Below are 19,083 nucleotides of genomic sequence, written 5' to 3'. Positions count from 1 at the left end.
GCCCTAGAAGAGAGACTGTTGCAAGAAGGTTCTCTGACATGTTGGATGCTGAATGCGTGGAAAATGGTCCGGCCTAAGAAATACATTGAGAGAGTGGAATTATATCAAGCCCTGGCGGCAGTGTACCAGGCAAAGTCAAGTGTGTGAAGAATGCCCATGCCCTTGGGATTGTGAACTGAGTTATATGAGAAAGCCTTGGCAGGGGAGTAGACCAGGCAAAGTCAAACGTGTGATGTAAATTGCAAATACCAAGAGAGGGAGTTGTCTTCTTGCCCTATAAAGAATTTGGTTATTCTTGTTCAATTGTTTGTTTGTGCTGGAGAGAAACTTGGGGAAGGGAAATGTGAACACTTTCCATTTGGAACCTTTTTGTTGGAGTTATTCTTTTCCTTCGGAACTTCGAACACTTGTGCACTTGCAAGGACAAACCAATTCCCTTAGCAACTTTTAGAGTTGCTTTTAGGATGTGATGGCTAGGATAGGATTTGCGGACACAGGACATTTTGCTTTGGACATTTTGATGCAGGACAGACCCTTCGTTTTTGGTTGAGGTAGAGAAATACGTTAGACAGTGAGGCATTTTCCAACCCCTTTTATTTTTAATAACATTTTATAGCAATCATTATGAGTTCTCTCTGTCCGCGTTTCAGTCCTGGTTCATCACACTATCCTCAGCCCACTTTACCACAAAAGACAAAGGAAGCATATCTCTTTACTGTGTCTGTTTCACCTTTAATGATTGGGGTAAATCTTGTTTGTATAAGTGTGTTGGCGAAGTAGATGCTTTAGCTGTTACTCATCCTTCCAGCAGGGCCGTAGAACTATCCCCTCTCTGGCCTCTCCAACCCAACAATGCCAACTTTTTAAAAATATCTCTGCCCCATAAGCTTCCCAGAGGCCTGTGAGTTCCCCTATCTCATGTCAGACTGCACTTTCCTTCTCTGATGTAGAAAAATACAATCACAATATGGCATTTGATTCCACACTTGACACACCAGCCCCCACAAATCGAAGGCCAAACACATGACTGATTGTTTCCTCTCCCTTCTTGTCTTTCATAGTCTCACATCCTGCATGGGGATGATTGCGCCACCACCAAGCCTGCTAAGGGATCAGCCTTGTATATTTATTTATTTATTTGGGTTTGTAGAACGCGCTAGCAGCCCGCAGGCATAGAGGCGCTGTAACAGAGCTAAAGGAGGCTTACTTGAGGGTTACAATGAAGCCGCCCATGAGAGAACTTGTTCATATTACAGGGTCACATGTTTGAGAACATATGTTACATCACAAGATACATCAGACAAAAAGGTTTGTTTTGATTGCTTTGCAAAACGCTGAGTGAGAGTCAATGAGCCTGAGGTGTGGTGGGGGGGCATTCCACAGGGTGGGTGTGACTGAAGGGAAACTAGAGCCGCCTGCACGGGCTTTGCATGTTCTAGGGATGGATAGAAGGTTAGAGTACTGAGATCTGGATGGTTTGTAGGCAGAGGGTTTGGTAATTCTCTGTGCTAGATAGGGAGGAGCGAGGTCATGTAGACACTTGTGAGTAAGAGCTAGGGCTTTGAAGATGATCCTTTGTTTAAATGGAAGCCAATGAACCTGTCTCCTGAGTTCTGAAATGTGTTCTTTACGCGAGAGACCCGTGGCGTCTCTCAGCGCGTTGTTTTGAACAATTTGGAGTTTGGCCACATTCTTAGCAGAGGTGCCTATGAATAGGGCATTGCAGTAGTCGAGCCTTGACCCAATGGCTTAGCGCCATACTCACTCCAGCTTGGCCCTATCAGCCCTCAAAAATCTATGGTACAAGAAAACTGACCTCTATACAAATAATATATGTACAAACAAAAACCCTCTGCGCATCACTGTAAATTAAATGGTACTTTCAAGAACATAGAATGCACTCAGGCACTCGCCAGGAAGGTGCAAAAATATGTATTTTCCTTATTTCAATTCCACAAGAACAAGGCAGAGATGATTTCCAAATATACCTTAAAAAACACCATGCGTTCCACCCTCAACTGGGCTCTGTCAGGCTGAATAATGAATGGTGTGCATAGCGTTTTTGCTTCTACAAAGTGGCTCATCCATTTTCTTGGCGCACCCATTGCTATAGTAGGCAACGCAACCCTGTTGGATCCGTTGGTTGTGATATATACACACCAGCAAAGTTCTTGCAGCGCCGCTGAAGTGTAGCAAGCACCAACAAGGTCAAAGAAAAAAGCCTCTTTTTTTTTTTGACAACAACAAATTTGAAATAAGTAAAAATGCAAAAAGTGACAACAAATTTCACAGCAAATGCAAATATAAAATAAACAAGTAAGCAAAGGGCTAGCAATGCACAGAATCTAGCAACAAACAATTCAAAAAATTAACAGTAGCTATTTGTATTGCTGTGCACGAAGAATTTAAAATTGCTGCCCAACAATCTTGCGGGTCTAAGTGACCAAATAGTTACAGTATTTTGAGAAGTGTGTCTCTTTCACCACGGAGAGGCACACATTCAGTAATCAAATGACTGAGAGTTTGATGGGTGTCAGGTGTCATACGAAATCGACAAATGTTGCTTGATATAGGAAGGAGTTTGCGTCTGACTTGTATGTCTCTTGTAGGCATAGGTTAAATCTCAAGCGTAGAATACCTAAGCGGTATTTCGGGGTAGGCGATAGCAGCAAATATAGGGCCACTGTACAAATTTTTTTGTGAGGGAATCTTAGGCCATCCCCATCTTTATACTGAATACAGAGATCTCTTGTCAGAAGCCAATCGGATTGGTAAATTTTGAATTTGGCTCTGTCGGGATTTGTTAATAAAGTTTCAATTGAGACCTCTGCAATCATCAGAATATGTTATGCTTTTTTTAACCATGTGTGTATAAAAACATGTTTTACAGAGGACATATAGTCAGATAACAATTTCAGTATAGATGTATGAGGAGTCGAGAGCAAACATTTCCTAAAAAGTGCAGAGACACGCCAATTATAGAGAGCTTGCAATGAAACAAGACCCAACTCAAACCTAATCCATGGGCAAGGAGTGCATTGTGGTAAGTGTAACACCTTTCTCCAGAATTTGGCCTCCCAAAATGTGAACATTGATGATAGATCGTCATGAAGGGTTTCCAGGCCCTAAAGTAAAGATAGAGTAACTTTCAAATTCCAAAATTGCAGTGCCGGAGTGATAGAAAATTTGCCATATTTGAACATTATAAGAGAGGCATGCGAGATAGCAGTCTTCAATTTGTTACCTACATTAACGATATGACTGGAAGCGTGAGACTTGCCCTTGAAAATCATCACAAGATTAGTATATCGGGAAACCACAGAGAGAGGGTTCTGATTAATGTGCCAAAGATGGAAAAGAGGCTTGTGATTTCATGGACAGAATGATACAAATTAAGTTTTGTTGGTATTAACTCGTAATTCATTACGAAAAATATAATCGTGAAAGGCATTCAAGAGATTCTGTAAACCGGAATGTGTTTTGGAAATAAGCACCAAATCATCAGCATACATTAATTCTTTGACTTGGTGGTTATTGAATTTGGGTGAGTCTGAGATGATATTTTCGAAGGCAAGTTCCACGTCTTGAATAAAATAATTAAAGACAGCTGAGGCCAATAGGCAGCCTTGTTTTAAACCGCAAGCTGTAGGAATGCTTGGAGACAAGCGCCCGTCTAAAGAAAAGCGAATTTGTATATAAGTGTTGGAATGTAAAGATGAGATTATGTCAAAGAGAGTAGGCGGACAATGGTCATGTAGTAATTTGGCAAATAAGAGGGGTCTGCTGACAGAATGGAACGCAGCGTGCAGGTCCACAAAAGCAAAACAAATTTGCTGTTTTGTGGCATGGCACTGTGCTTTGGGGGCATTTAGGCAGATTAAATTGATGGAAGTGCCTAAGCCTGCAACAAAACCTGATTGCTGAGGATCACGCAGATGAAAGTTTTTGGTCCATTGGTTGAAGTCCCGTAAAATGAATTTGCAGAATAATTTACCCGGGGCATCCAGAAGTGCCATGGGGCGGTAATTGGATGGTAAGCTGCGATCGCCCTTTTTGAAAATCGGAATGATAAGCAAAGTCTTCCAGGAGGGAGGAATTGATTTGTGCCTTAGAATATTGAGGAAAATGTTAAGTAAAATATTGGTCCATTCAGACAGAAAAGCCTTGAAGATCATATTGGAAAGGCCGTCTGGGCCCGCTGCCCGAGACAAGCTTGCTTTCATGATTTGCTCTTAGATGTCAGAGATGGTAAACTCAATTCTCCAAGAGCCGGAGGAAGCAATTGGAGGGCTATTTTTGGAAAATTCTGGATCGACGTAAAGGGATGAGAAATGAGTTAGCCAAGCTAAGTCTGATGCCCCATTGATCTGCAGAGCACCTTGTGAATTGGATGTCAGGTTATGAAGTAACTGCCACATAGTACTAAAGTTTTTATTCTTCATGGCCCTGAACATCATTTCGCTATCATGTTGAAATAGTAGAGCTTTTTTACTTCTAATCCAATTCTCTGCATTTAAGCGTGGAGAGGTCGGAGCTGAGGGAGAGAGAATTTGTTCGTAGGATGGCTCTTCGATAATCGGCTTTAGCTGCTTGTATGTCCGGATCAAAAGCATGTTTATGTCGACCGGTCAGCCTTCGCGAAGTGGTCATGGTATTGGCAAATGGACGCAATAAATCAAAATAGTGTGAATGGTGAAGCAGCTGAGCATGATAGTCCACACTGTTTCCAAATGATAGCAGAGATGAAAGGTTCCAGCGTGCTCGAGATCCATCCGAATTAACGATTAGTTTGGTGGACAGATGGCGTGTTTCTTCCACAAATTTAGGCCACTGAATCTTCAGAGAGAGTAAATTGTGATCACTATGTGGGAGAGTAGTGATAGTGAGACTGTCTATGTGTTGGAACAGTTTCGCATTCACGTAAATGTAATCGATGATGCTTGAATTAGTGCTGCGATGCCAGGTACTTTGAGGCGGGAGATCGCCCGGAACAGCCCCATTTACCATGTGGAAGTTGCGCTGCATCATAAACGAGGACCACGTGGATGTTGCTTGATTTGAACGGGCATGGTTCCAACAATCAAGATTAATGTCACTGAGGACAATTGTATGTGATATGTGAGGAGTTTGTCAGACCACATCAAGGATAGAAGCCAAACCATCATAGAAAGATTCATCGGTTTGTCCAAGGGGATTATGGTAAATGTGAACGAGCGCAATTGTGAAGGTACGATGTGTAATCTTCACTAATTGGATGTGGGCTTGCACTGATGCCCAAGGGAAAACAGAGAGGCCCAGCTGTGATTTAACTAACTAGCAGGCAAGAAGAAGGGCAGCCTTTGGTTGGAAGAGCAAAGTAAGGTCAAATCCATCCCAAACAGGGGGAATTAATAAACAAGTTTCCTATAAGGCTATGATGTGATGGGTAAGAGAAAGAGTAGACATAGAAGTATGTAAGTGAGCATGGCCCTGAGTATTCCAGCTGGCAAGGTTCAAGGATGATGAAGATACAATAGTTGGTGGTTAGGACGAAAAGATCAGGGAAGATGTCGAACAGTTAGGGAATTTGTTCCCCAACCCTTGATAAATATTAACTTTCGGCTTTGATGATGAAGTAGAATGCAAGGAAGATTCAGGATCTAGCGCTAAGAGAAAACCCAACTCGAACAGTTGCATTTTGCAGCGCCAGATTGTATTCCACACTACAGCCGAAGGAATGCGAAGCCTGTCCACAGAAGAACAAGTGTCAGAAACAAATTCTATCTGATCTATATCATGGGTGGTAATGGCATTCAGGTCCTTGATGTCTCCAAATATGTTCAAAACACTTGCACGGTTTAGATCATATTTGGGAAAATTGCCATCTTCACATTTAAGAATGATGGAGTGATAAAGAGGTCGTGTTGGTAATGATGATTTAGAGAAAGGCTTGGTTGTCGAACTTTGAACAGGCCATTTTGGCGATGGAGCCACTGGGACCGATCTAAGACATGAGCGTAAGATGCTTTCTTCCACTTGCATGGTGAGCACTGTCAGGGATTGTGTGGGCAGTTCAGAGTCCTCATGACCCAACGGCGTTGAGCCTAATCGCGAAGCTAGATAAGCATCAACACTTGCTGTTAGGTCAGATAATGCAGAAGCAGCAGGAATAGATGTCTGAGACAGAGTGGAGGCAGAAGATTGTCGAAAAGTGACATGCTTTTTGATCGGAGGAGCAGCCTGGACGCTTGTCGTTTGAGATTGCGTAATAGGAGCTGAAACAGATAACCTGGAAGATAGTAGAAGTAAGGGATCTGTAGGCATCCCCAGATGACACAAGCGTGAGGCTAAATAAGCATAAATGCTTGCTTTGTAATTAAAGCGAGTTTCAATGGAAGATGGAAGAGTAGGAACAATTGGTGAATTAGAGGAGGACTGGGATAGGCTGGTTTGGGATTGTGACGATGGTGGCAGAACGACTGACTGGTGAGGAGGCTCATGATGTCCGATGGATTGAACTAACTGGCTAAGTGGGGAAAGCGACTCTGGATGGGTTACTGGAATCACAGAGACTGAGCTTGCAGTAGTGGGAGCAAGAGAAAATTGCAGTTGAGGAGCCGCGGAAGGGATGATGGGAGGTGCAGTGGATTCTGAGGACTGCCCTAAGGCTTTGGAAAAATCCGTAAGGGTATGTTTGGAGTGCTTTGAGGCAGGCAGATTTTCGGTTTTCTTAGCTGCCAAACGGATTCTTCGGTTTGGAGGCTTGACAATGGGAATGACATTTGGACCCATAGTGAGTACGGAAGAAGAGACTAAGATGGGTTGTGTGGAGTGGGGAAAACGAAGAGGGCATTTGAGATTGAATATCTAAGTTTGGGGTTGGAGAAGAGATGAGGACTAGTTCAGAGGACAAGACAAGAGGAGGTGTGGGTACAGGAATGGGGATGTGAGGAACAAGTAGAGATGGAGCAGAGGGAAAAGATTCAGGAGCAGTAGCAGAATGGATTGGATCACTGGGCATATCCTGAGAAATAGGCACTAGTGGCAAAGGGGGAACAATAATAGATCTAATTATGCCAGGGATCGAAGGAAGATGACTCATGACAGGAACGATGAAACAATCTGAAGATGGTTGATTGGGTTCCTGCACATACTCACCAATAGGATCAAGTTGATGAAAGGAGGAAGGAGAATTAGTAGGAGATGGGGAACCGTGTGCATGCAGCCATTTGGCTAACTCTTCAAACAAAGCAGATTGATTAGAAAGTTTGTGCTCTATGGTGTTGTAAAGTTTACTCATGGTTGAGATGGCAAGGTTGATGGAAGTAAGGGCAGCTTGAATGAATGCAAGTTGTTGAGGCAAAGCAATAGGAGAGGGTGTTTGTGGGGCTCTAGGAGTAGGCATGGCAAATGAGTCAATGAGCGAAGATGAACAGATGACTGAGGAGTGGATAGAAATCTCAGCAGAGATTTCTTCGTGTGGAGCTTCGATTTTTTATGAAATGGATGTCGGACTCGAAGGAGCATGAATGGAAATGTCTGAAACATCCGGCTGCAAAGAGGGAACTTGATGGGAGAGAGAACCGTGCCCTTGTATGGGGGTGAGAGTGAGGATTGACTGAATTGAGCATGGTGATGTTAGACAATGGATGGGTGTTCATGCGTGCCTGGGGGGATTGATGATCAACTGGGGAATTGTTGACAGTAGAGGAAAGGGCATTAGGTATAGGGGTTTTTGAGATTAAAGGTTGACTCAGGTGCGGAATTTGAGATGTTTCAGTGGAAGCTGGCGGAAAGGGAAACTTGGCAGGCAATATTGGCCCAGTAATGTGAAGTGCTAAGAAGGGAGTCAGCGTGATGGCTGAGAAGAATCTTGGAGATTGGACTGGCACTTGATGACAAGCAATGAGGTTGAGGAGAGCACAAGCATTATTGGGCATGTTTGTCGTAAGTTTGTAAAAGTGAAACACCATTCAGTAATTTATCATAAAAAACAATATTTGTTGTATGAAGAGGTGAACAATAGATTTTAAAAAAGCAACAATAAATATTCCTCATTAAACAAGTAGCAAGAATAAGGAAAGGAAAGAAAGAAAAAAAAGCGGAGAGAAAGAATAATGTAAGTTATGCCAAAAGAAAACGAAAAAAAGAAAAAAGGTCAAAAGACAAAGAAACAATTAGTATCATGTATAAACAAGGAAGTTGCATAAGAAAGTAACAGCAAATACTGAATAAAATATTCCAAACAAACCGCAAACGCAGACCGCAGCTAACGCCAGTACTTTTCCTGTGTGCGCGCGGCGCTGTGCGCGCGCGCAAGCAATATGTAGCTAGCAAGCTACAATAGGCTAGTACCAACAGCCAATCCCTGCAAAAGAGAGGCGGGATTAGTGAGAAAAAAATGTCAATCATTTTGGAAGCTGTAGCAGTAGCTGATAGTGCGCTGAAATAAAACAAAGAGGTAGCGTCAGTATCATTCACTGGATCCGTGCCAAGTGGTAGGTGATCAGAGTCACAAGAGTTCACCTTTCTCTGAAGTTCGCAGGAATGAGTGAAATCCAGCAGCGTAGCTGAGTGCAAGCGGGAAAGCGGTACTTTACTCTAAAGCACACATTCTAAAGTGCAAAAGTGCTTTTATTAAGTTAATAATCCATAAGAAATACCAATAACCATGGCACCGTGTAAGGCCCCAGAAACATCATGTCACGTGTTGCTTCTCTTGCTGGGATTGCCCAAGGCCAATTTAATTTTGAAACTAGAGTCTCTCCGTATTTCACTAGGCTGTTTTTGTTATTTGTTTGTTGTTGTATTTATATAGCACTACGAACCCTTAGGTGTCTGAACGCTGCTTATTTCCCACAGTGTGTGGTGCTCATTTATCGACCTCGGAAGGATGAAAGGCTGAGTTTGGCCCTGCCAGGAGTCGAAACTGCGTCAGCAGGCTCTGCACGAATGTCAAAGCGAGTGCTCTACTCGCTGTGCTATGTGACCGGCACTGCTCTGTAAAACCCTCTGCGTGTGATATGGGAAAAGTGAAAGAGAATAGAAACCAAGTGTTAACCTGGTTGCTATCTTAAAATGACCAAAACAGATACAGACAAGCACAGGTAACGGGGTATCTGCAGGAGGGTCTATATAAACTGCAATGCTGTGATGTTTTTCAAATGCTTAATTTCATCTCTGCCTGAGGAAGTGGAGACATTCCACGAAATCTTGCAAATATGCAAAACAAATGACTTTGTTAGCCCAATTAACGTATCGACTCGTTTTTTTTCTCCTGGATCAACATTATTTATGCACTATGCACTTTATTGATTATATAATGCACTTTGTATAGATGGATAATAATCGAGGATATTGCACAAGTAATGCATCATGCACTTATAACCATTTACAATCTGGTAAACAATGTCACATATAGAAACCAATAGGTGCTGTAAACTGATGAATATTTGTTACACAAGGATGGACATTATGCAATTCCCTGATGTAACAAATATAACAAATGTGTCAATATGGGTATAAATGAGGCACTAAGCCCTTTACAAAGTCTTAATGAAAAAATGCTCTCTAAAACATTTTATTGTTTTAAGATGTACGTTCATACTGCAACAATGTATGAGAGAAGTAACAATTTAGATCTGGCTGACAATGATAGATTACCTAATAAATCTTTAAAACGAAACCGGTCGTCCGTGGTGCTTTCAAGGCAATGAGTCCCGTGAAGAGTGTAGTGCAGAACAATGGGGAAGCCTAAAAGTATGGATGTATATATTTATTCAAGGAAAAAACTTGGGTTGCAGGAACGTTAAGCAATTTATTAATGTGATACAGTTTATAAATAAACTTTTTACATGTAATACACAAAAATCATATACAAATCTTGAATCATATAAAACATCACAATTAATTCATACAGAAAGAAAAGCACAAATTATCTATACATATAAACATATAATACTAAATAATATCTAATTTCACTATAAAACCAAATCTTCAAAAAATTTGAATTTACATCCCTGGGGCTTCTCCCATACAGGCTTTTTCTAATTTGGTTAAATGGATATTCCTAACAGCCTCTCTACGACCAACCAAACATTGTACTTCGCTATATGATGCTTAATGTTTACAGAATTAATACAACGTAGCCAGAGGGTTATCCCAGTTAAATGATCCTTATCATATACATATCTACCATAGTATATATATTGTAGGTCTTCATCATCTTTGGGCATCCCATTAAAACATGTTGTCCTGTCTCTATGATTTCTTTGTTCTGGCATAACCAACAAAACCGTTCAGCTGGAGGCAGCTGGTTAGCTACCCCATTATTCGCCAGGAGTGGAAGATGATTGATCCTGGTTAATAATATAAAACCTCTTAATCTAATAGAGGGACAAACATTTAAATATTGCTGCGGTTTCTTAAATGTGTATAACATAAATGTCACAAATTGGTAGCTTTTCAGACTCTCAAGGTGCGCATAGTTTTCAATCCAGTTCCACAGGTCAACTCGTTTAGACAGAGCATGCTTTGTCGCAGGAGAATATTCCACCATACGCGTTATTTCACTGAGGTATTTTGCCATATTCTTTTTTAGCAAAGAATTTGTTGATTCCTTAGAAATGTCTTGGCCCATAGAGGCCAAGAGCTGATTATCAGAGTTACTATGCATTCACAGAAACAGATCAGCCCTTTTATTCAGGACTAGGGATTTCAGTGATAATAGCCGTAATTCAAGCGGAATAATGACCATTGGAATTCAGGTAGGGAGGCCCAATATCTTCTTCCAATATTTGCCTTCCACTACCTGCAACCATTTAAGGTCCATCGTCTGAAGAGATTCAAGACCATAGATAATCATCGGTGTGAGGACCTGTTGATATAACGTTCGGGCAGCCCAGATGTTAAATCCACCGTGAGTGATGGTAAAACGGTGGCATAATGCAGTGATTTGGGCAACTCTGGTTATTCGAGCTTGTCGGATTTGGTTATAGTCGCCACTAGGTTTGATCTCAATCCCGAGATATTTATATTCGAAGGGATTGTGTCCTCCGACGTATTCCTTATCTTTGATAATACGTTTCCAGCTTGCTGGCCTTGGAATTTGTTTCTGTAGAGGGCGCTGCGCGTCGACGTCCGCCGAGTCGATGTCACTCGACGGCCAGCTTATCGGTGCCGTCGTCACCATGCCCATAAATAGCCATGCGCTGTGTCTGTTGCTCAGTTCAGTTTTTCCACCCTTCGTGGGGCCTCGGAACGTCGTTGCTCAGTTCAGTCAGGATAACCCTATATCTACTCGAATAATACCTACTCGTTTTCGATGGCATCTTCATCAGAACCGACAACGCCTCTATCCGGCTTCAATAAATGTCGAGACTGCGGTAAAAAAATGTCGATAACGGATCCACACAGGATCTGCTTGTGGTGCTTGGGAGCCGAGCACCATTGTTTGGAGTGTGAGGACTGCATGTCCATAACGGCAAAAGCCTTGAAGGAGCGCAAGGGGAAGCTCAAGAGAGGTAAGTCAGTCAAAACCTCCTTGAAGGTTTCTTCGGCTGAGTTGAGGCATTCGTCTCCTCGCCGTCCAAAACATTCCCATTCTAGATCTCGAAGTAGCTCCCATCATTCGTCGAGATCAAGACACTCAAAAAAGAGACGTCGAAGATCCCCTTCCTCGTCGTCTTCTGTTTCCCCTGAAAGGGTCTCCTGTCCCACAAAACACAGCTCTCAGGCTAAGTGGGAGGAATTCAGAAAGAAAATGTTAAGCGTCTTCGAGAAAGCGGCCTCGACCCCCTCGAAGACAGCTGAGGGTGATACCCCGGGTGAAAAACCCAAAAAATCAAAACGCTGCGAGTCGCAGCACCCGGCGAAACATTCCACCCAAGAGCGCCACGAGCCATCGGGTAAGAAGGCACCATCTTCGACACCGTCGTCGAAGATTCCTTCGACGCATGGATCGGCGGCATCAACGCCGTTGTCGAAGGTTTCCTCGACGCATCGGTCGATCGACTCGACGCCATCGGTGATGCCGACATCGACACCGATGAAAGAGAAGACTAAGGCTACTCCACAGCCAATGGTGATTCCAAGGGCCTCCGGCATGACGCCGAGACCGTTGTCGATGTCCTCGAGTAGGATCCCGATCCTCTCGAGTTCTTCGAGACCTCTTCCAGTTTTCCCGACGCCGTTCTGGGCGCCTTCGAAGCCTGTCACATCGGCGTCGACGACATTGACGTTTTCTCGTCCAATAATGACGAGTTTGGCTCCTTCTGCCTTAGAGATGGGTTTTACACCATTTCAGAGGTCAGAGTACCCTGGACTATCTTCAATTTATGAAGAGGGGGAAGATTCTGACCAGGAAACCTTTGGGTTACAGAGGACCACACTGCCTATTTCAGAGGATTTCACCTCTGAGGAAAGAAGGTTGAAGGACCTACAGGAGTCACTACATGAGGCAAGTGGGCTGGACACTTCCCCAGAAGTGGAATTTGTTAAGCCAGACCCAGGGGAACATGCCAAAACACCCTATAGAACCCTTATGGCAAGAATTATTGAATTTATGGGTTGGTCTGCGCCTTCACCTGTTTTTCAACAGGATGACCTAACAGACATATTAGACAAAGGTCCACAGGAGGACCCTGTGGTCCCCTTCCATGCAGCCTTACAAAGAAAAATTACATCTAATTGGGAAACTCCTGAAGTTATCCCTGCGGTCAATAAAGGATTGTCAGCCAAGTATAGGGTAGCGGCTGCTGACCCTGAATACTTATCAAAACACCCGACTCCAGAGAGTCTGGTGGTTCAAGCGGCAACTTCATCTAGCAGTAGGACCGCTTACCCTACTGTCCCACAGGATAGAGATGACAAGATGTATGATTCTATGGCGAAGAAAGTCTTCTCTGCTTGTAGTATGGCGTTGAAGTCCATCAACGCCACCTGTACGCTCTCCAGGTTCAGTCACACACTGTGGGTGTGTGCTTCATCAGCGGCTGACTGCATACCCGAAGGAGAGGAAAAGGAAGCCTTCCTTAACATTATTAAAGATGGCAAAGATGCCATGTGAGAATCACTTCAAACTGGCATCCATTCTGCTGACAGTATCAGCAGGGCAATGGCGGCAAGTACAACAATCCGCAGGCATGCGTGGTTGCGAAAGTCTGGCTTTGCTCCAGATGTACAGGCCAGACATTTGAATATACCCTTTGACGGCTTTCACTATTCGGAAAAAAGGCTGATGACAGTCTGGAAAAGTTACAGACTTCTAAAGCAGCAGCAAAATCTTTAGGAGCTGCTATCCGCCAAACTCCTTTTTTTGCCCCTCAGGAACCTCTGGGAGAGGAAAGTCCTTTTGCTATTATTCCGCATTCGTGAAAGGCAGAGGACAGCCGGCCCAAAGATGCCAAAGGAGATCCACCCGAGGTGGACGGGTCAAAGGTACTAAGGCCGAAACAGCAGCAGGTGCCTCTTTACCCTCGGCATCTGCATCAGCCGCCCCCAAACCACTCTGAGGCCTTTCCACACAATACACCTGTAGGGGGTAGGTTAACTCACCATCTGACGGAATGGCAGGCTATAACGTCAGATGCTTGGGCATTGGAGACAGTTGCCCAGGGTTACTGCCTACCCTTTCTACACATCCCTCAGAGTCATTCACCGGGGAACAGTTCTCTAAAAGTTCCAGATCCGCTCCTCTTGCAGGAAATTATAGACCTGCTAGAGAAAGGTGCCATAGAACCGATACCTGTAGCGGACAGGAACAAGGGCTGGTACTCCCCCTACTTTCTCATACCAAAGAAGGACGGAGGACTGAGACCCATCCTGGACTTACGAGAATTGAACAAGTTCCTCAGGAAGGACAAGTTCAAGATGGTAACTCTCTCTCAGATCCTTCAGGCCCTCCAGCTCCAGGACTGGCTGGTATCTCTGGACCTTCAGGATGCTTATTTCCATGTGCCAATCCATCTCAAGCACAGGAAATACCTGAGGTTCGCAATTGGCGACTCTCATTATCAATTTCGAGTTCTGCCATTTGGGCTGACCTCCGCCCCGAGGGTCTTCACCAAGCTGATGTTGGTAGTGGCGGCGAGTCTAAGGAGGGAAGGGATCTACGTCTACCCCTACCTGGACGATTGGCTGATCAGGGCTGTATCTTCGAAACAAGCCCAGGCACATGCTAGATTATGTCTGCCATTTCCTTCACAAACTTGGCTTCTCACTCAATTTAAAGAAGTCACAGATGATACCATCACAGAGACTCCAGTTCATTGGAGCGGTCCTGGACACTTCCCTGGGAAAAGCCTCGCCACCAGAGGTGAGGGCTCAAGATATTCTACAGATGGTCACCAAGTTTCAAAATGCCCAACGTCTCCCAGCCTTCGACTTTATGAGGTTGCTAGGCCTCATGGCATCCTGCATCTTCCTTGTGCCAGAGGCTCGCCTGAGAATGAGATCTCTTCAGTGGGCACTGAGAAGTCAGTGGTCGCAATTCTCAGGGAGAATGACATATCTCCTCCGGATTCCGGACAAGGTAGTCCGCGACCTTCAATGGTGGGCCTATCCAGAGAAAATCTTGAAAGGAGAACTGTTTTGGCAACCATGGCCTGAGATAACAGTAGTCACAGAGGCCTCACTCACTGGGTGGGGAGCCCATGCCAACGACTTGACCATCAGCGGTCGTTGGTCTCCATCGGAGTCCAGACTACACATCAACCTATTGGAGCTGAGAGCAATCAGACTAGCGCTGAAAGCTTTCCTGCCATCAGTACAGGGGAGAAATGTCCTGATAATGACGGACAACATGGTGGCCATGCACTACCTCAACAAAAGAGGAGGCGTAGGATAACTGCCACAGTGCAGAGAGGCGATGCAGCTCTGGTTTTGGGCAATCCAAGAAAGAATCTCTCTATCGGCAGTCCACCTAGCCGGAGAGAAGAACTTGACGGCGGACGCTCTGAGCAGGCAGAGCACAGTCTCCCACGAGTGGGAGCTAGCTCAGGAAGTCCTTCAAGAGATCTTCGCCCTTTGGGGAACCCCTCAGGTGGATCTGCTCGCCACAAGCACCAACAGGAAGTGCAATCTGTTCTGTTCAAGGGAATTTCCCCCGAGAGGAGCTCTAGGAGACGCGTTCGTAGTGGATTGGGAGTTTCCACTCCTTTACCCGTTCCCACCAGTCCCTGTTATTCCTCAAATGATCAGGAGGTTGAGAAGATTCCGGAAAACCATGATCCTAATTGCCCCGGATTGGGCCAGGAGAACGTGGTACCCGGACATTCTAGATATGTCCATCTGTCCTCCAATCCGTCTTCCACTCAAAGAGAATCTTCTCTCGCAGAAGGGAGGTCAGGTTCTCCATCCAGACACCAGAACCCTCAACCTTCAAACTTGGCTTCTGAAAGGGTAAGGTACAAGGATTGGGATCTCCCTGATGACGTCATGGAGGTGTTGCTTTCGGCCAGAAGGCCAGCAACAAAGTCTTTATACCGCTGCCGTTGGAACAAATTTTGCAGCTGGTGTAGGGAAGAGAATATCAACCCTTTTTCATGTGGTACACCAACGGTGTTATCGTTTCTACTCTACTTGGCAAACTCAGGCCTTCAAGTTGGCACTGTAAAAGGCTATCTCGCAGCGCTTTCTATCTTCAAGCGCACCGCGGAGGAACCATCGTATTTCAAACTTCCTTTAGTGATACAATTTCTCAAGGGATTAACTAATGTTTATCCTCCAAATTTAGTCTTAAACTTCCTAATGGGCACTCCATTCGAACCACTTCACTCTTGTTCGCTGAGATTTCTCACACTTAAAACTGTCCTATTGATAGCACTAACATCTGCTAGGAGGGTGAGCGAGCTACAAGCTCTCTCCTGTAAACCCCCACATACAATTTTCCACAAGGACAAGGTTGTCCTACAGGTGAAGCCTAATTTCCTCCCAAAGGTGGTTTCTGAATTTCATATTACTCAGAAAATTACCTTACCTTCGTTCTACCCTCCTCCCCATCCGGGGAAAGAGGAAGAAAGGCTACGTAGGCTGGACCCAAGGCGAGCTCTCAGCTTTTACATCAGCAGAATGGCTAGGATCAGGCAAGCAGACCAACTGTTTGTAGGATACTCACGTCACAAGTTGGGACTACCCATAACAAAACAAACCATCTGCAGGTGGATTATTTTGGCCATTCTGGAATGTTACAAACTGGCAGGGAAAGAGCCAGCCCAAAATCTCATTCAACCAGGAGTATCGCAGCCTCTTCGGCTCTCCAAAGAGGGGTACCGGTCCGAGACATATGTGCGGCTGCCACATGGTTGTCCGCACATACATTCACAAAATTTTACAATCTGGATTCCTCCACTAGTCAAGAGACCAGATTTTGCAAAAGGGATACATAACATTCTCACTCCCACCTCCAATTACATGCGACTGCTATGGGAGTCTATCAAAGATGAGGAATACGTCGGAGGACACAATCCCTTCGAAGAACAAGTTACTTCTTACCTTGTAACGTTCTTTTGACGGGATGTTCCTCCAACGTATTCCTTATCGCCCCTCCCATCCATCCCCGCAGTGATACTTCCCTTGTGGTTGCAGCTTACGCTCCTTCAAGGTCAATGACCAATTCAGGCATGACTTTTCTTATGCTACAAAACGGAACTGAGCAACGGACGCAGCGTGTGGCTATTTATGGGCATGGTGAAATCGGCGCCGATAAGATGGCCGTCGAGGGACATCGACTCGGCGGACGTCGACGCGCAGCGCCCTCTACAGAAAAAATTTCCGAGGCCAGCAAGCTGGAAACGTATTATCAAATATAAGGAATACGTTGGAGGAACATCCTGTCGCAAGAACGTTACAAGGTAAGAAGTAACTTGTTCTTCTGGGGTATATGTAATTTCTGATTCTTGCAGCAGTAACCTGGTGCGGGTGGTCGTTTAGAAGTAAAGAGCATCACTTGGGTTTTTTCTAAATTAATGGTTAACCTATTGGTTTTAGCATAAGACCAGAGGGCTTCGGCCGACCTACGTAATCCGCTAAACGTATGATCTAGAATGACCAAATCGTCCACGTAGGCGAGCACCAGGCAATGTACTGATCCAATTTTAGGGGGGCAATTGGGTGTTGCTAGGAGTGCCATAGGAAGATAATAAACACAATGATTGTATAACAGCGGGGCCGTGACACAACCTTGTTTGACTCCTCTATTCTGTTCAGTCGGGCAGTCGTACTGCCCTGGGAATCTAGTGTGAGGAACACTGTATTGTTTTCGTTTAACAACCTCAGATAGTATAACTCTCCTTGTGGACAGCCCAGTAGCTCCAGTTTTGACCAAAGCGTTTCTCTGCGTACTAGGTTGAAAGCCGATTTAAAGTCGACATACAGGGCGTATAAAGGAGGATTACCTCTTTTCCGGGCATTCAAACACAGGGTATCCAGTATCACCAGATTATGCGTCGTTGAATACCTGTGCCTAAAACCACTTTGAAAGCGGTGTAGAAGCCAAGCTTTATGTACACATGCATGTAGTACGTCTAACAGTATTGAGGCAAACGGCTTGCCAGTGCAATCCAGCATGGATAACAACCTGTAGTTGCTAGGCTCAGTCGTGTCCCCCTTCTTAAACACAGGAATAAGTGCGGCTGCCTGCCAAGATTTGGGTATCCTACCTTCAGTCAAAAATGTTTCAAACAAGATCTTCATTAGTTCAGGCCAAAATTCAGGTTTGCTTTTTAATGCTATATTAGCAAGGCCGTTGGGACCCGGCGCTCGGGATGATTTTAGTTTTTTATCTTAAGGAGCAGCTGGTCAACAGACACTTTAAAAGGAGGGCTGAGTGGCATATGGTTCGCTATCGACGTGCCCTCTTCGCAAGTTGGGATGTTCTGCTCCCTCATGCAATTTTCCCATCTGTCTGCTCCAATAGGGTTAATCAATTGGGTTCTTCCATTACCCCTAGCTTCTCCAAGTAAGGCCCATATCTTATGGGTGTTCTTAGTACATATCATTTGCACCGTTTCCTGCCACTGTTCTAATTTCTTAGCATATTTATGTTGTTTAATCCAAGATTTATACTTTGCTTTAAGTAATCTACAGGTGGAAGAGTAAGCCTTGAGCGTGACACTGGTTTTCTTAGCCATTGGTATCTCCGCTCTCAATATTCTTTTAGCATCTCTTATTTCTCTGTCATATGGTTTCCTTATAGCAGTATCATTTATTACCATTTCTAACCTTGCTTTAGCATGCATATTCGCAAAAGAAGAGGGACGTTAAGGTGAGCAATACATTGTAACAAGACCTTTAAAATTTAAAGATAAAACCTTTGTTGCAGGGATATTAAGGTGAGAACTTAACACAACAAAACCCCTGAAATCAGCTAAAGACGCCTTAACTTCGTGCCCCCTGTTGCGAAGCCCATTACCACAATGGTGACATCACTGGTGGCATCGCTAATAGAACCATATTTCTATTTGTATTTATTTGGCTTTTTTATATAGCACTTTACACCAAAACGCTGTACATAAGGTCAGAACGGTACAATAAAATGAAAATAAAAATAAGGAAACAGAAAATATCTGCATTTACATTGACATTGCTAACCAGAATGGAGTAGGTAAGACCTTGGTAAGTCTCGGAATGTAGAATAGAGAGAAATAGAGCGAAGAGAGAGAGGAAGAGCATTCCAGTGGAGTGTAGCAAGCAAGGAGAATGATCGAAAGCGAGACTGAGCACACAGAGGGCTAGTGACAGCATGAAGAAAATGAGAAGAGGAGCGAAGTGAGCGAGAGGGGGTGTAAAATGTAACAAGATAAGAAAGATATTCGGGTGCAAGACCATAGAGAGATTAGACACGAGAAATAACATTTTAGCCGATGATGGAAAGAAAGCCATCTGAGATCGGCGAGATAAGAAGAGATAGTCGCGGGGAGCTAAGAGGAAAAGTACGCAAATAGAGGCATTAAAAACAGATTTCAGGGGAGATAAACAAGTCCGAGAGAGCCCAAAGAGGGCAGAGGAACAGTAGAAAAGACGAGAGAAAATTAATGAAGATAGCAAGTGCATAGTGGCCTCAAAAGTCAGGAAAGGGTGAGATTTCCGTATGTTATGTAAATGGAA

The 19,083-nt window shown here is 44.2% G+C and overlaps 1 protein-coding gene across 11 annotated transcripts in view; it reads left to right on the top strand.

Annotated features, from left to right (window-relative positions):
• The window catches only part of MARCHF2 (membrane associated ring-CH-type finger 2), a 1,824,254-nt gene that overhangs the window by 447,498 nt on the left and 1,357,673 nt on the right, over window positions 1–19,083 (top strand). For 2 of the 11 annotated variants that reach the window (XM_069649691.1, XM_069649694.1), the window contains exon 3: window positions 8,842–9,086. The exons of the other annotated variants lie outside the window; for them this stretch is intronic. The gene's annotated coding sequence lies outside the window, so the exon portion shown is untranslated. The remainder of the gene's footprint in view (window positions 1–8,841; window positions 9,087–19,083) is intronic. 11 annotated transcript variants of the gene reach the window in all.

This window comes from Ambystoma mexicanum, chromosome 1p, assembly GCF_040938575.1.
Source record: "Ambystoma mexicanum isolate Mex_15411 chromosome 1p, UKY_AmexF1_1, whole genome shotgun sequence".
NCBI lineage: Eukaryota > Metazoa > Chordata > Amphibia > Caudata > Ambystomatidae > Ambystoma > Ambystoma mexicanum.
Note: the sequence above shows the minus strand (reverse complement) of the source record. Positions and strands in the feature narration are given on the sequence as shown.